This window comes from Mobula hypostoma, chromosome 1 (assembly GCF_963921235.1).
Source record: "Mobula hypostoma chromosome 1, sMobHyp1.1, whole genome shotgun sequence".
NCBI classification, from domain to species: Eukaryota; Metazoa; Chordata; class Chondrichthyes; order Myliobatiformes; family Myliobatidae; genus Mobula; species Mobula hypostoma.
This window is the reverse complement of record NC_086097.1, coordinates 131,256,621-131,257,478: the sequence shown is the minus strand read 5'-3', so window position 1 is coordinate 131,257,478 and position 858 is coordinate 131,256,621. Positions and strand designations below refer to the sequence as shown.

At 48.4% G+C, this 858-nt stretch overlaps 1 protein-coding gene across 5 annotated transcripts in view; it reads left to right on the top strand.

The window, feature by feature from the left end:
* The first annotated feature begins 479 nt into the window (after nucleotides 1–479).
* Nucleotides 480–858, top strand: part of LOC134350498 (sal-like protein 3) — a 73,444-nt gene continuing 73,065 nt past the window's right edge. For all 5 annotated transcript variants that reach the window (XM_063055784.1, XM_063055758.1, XM_063055778.1 and 2 more), the window contains exon 1: nucleotides 480–858. This exon is cut by the window's right edge and continues 703 nt beyond it. The gene's annotated coding sequence lies outside the window, so the exon portion shown is untranslated.

The window sequence follows — 858 nt, the reverse complement described above, 5'->3', positions numbered from 1 at the left end:
ATCTTTATAATAGGATTTTAATGGCATTTGTGGTCAATACATGCAAAAAATACTCAGTCCACACCAAAAGGCGCGTGCAAACAGCAACCACTCGCCCTATCGCCCCAAAACGGCGGGATGGGATCTGCAGTTGCTTCAATAAAAACGAGGGTTTTTTGTTTAAAAAAATGGTCTAAGGACAAGATAATTTTCAAAAAAAAACTACTGTGAGTATATGATAGGGTTTGGGCGAAAGGGAAATAAAGCGTGTATGTGTGTGGCGCGAGTGAGAGAAAGAGAGAGAGAGAGAGAGAGAGAGAGAGAGAGAGAGAGAGAGAGAGAGCGAGAGAGAGAGAGGCGACCGGTGCTGATGTTTGAGAGTTAGGTTAAGTAACTATCTGGTACATCCTAGTGGCGACATTTCGCAGTGTTGGCCACGCTGATGCTGTAAGCGGAAAAGCAACAACTTGTTGGCTCAGCTTGGGAGACACGCATAGGGTTTCTCACTGCATCCAGCACCGGCACTTCCTACCGACAACCTGCAAACTCCGCGGGCCAAAACGATACCGTAAGGGCTGCGCTGAAGCCGGGGACAACTTCGCCACGGACACTATAGTAATCGGTATTGCGGGGTTGATTTTATTTGATGGTGGACGTTATTTATTTTGTTTGGTTCGGTGACACCCGGCAACATCAAGGCATGGACTCGACCCGCAACCTTTCTTTCAGCGACGCCTCGTAAGCAGAGCGTATGGAGACCGACTAGAAGACGTGACACACTCCGCACCTCCTCGCTTTAAGAGTGGCCTCTCGCTCCCTTTCATTGCCTCTGTCTCTGAACACACATGCAGCCACACACACAAACACACATTCACACAC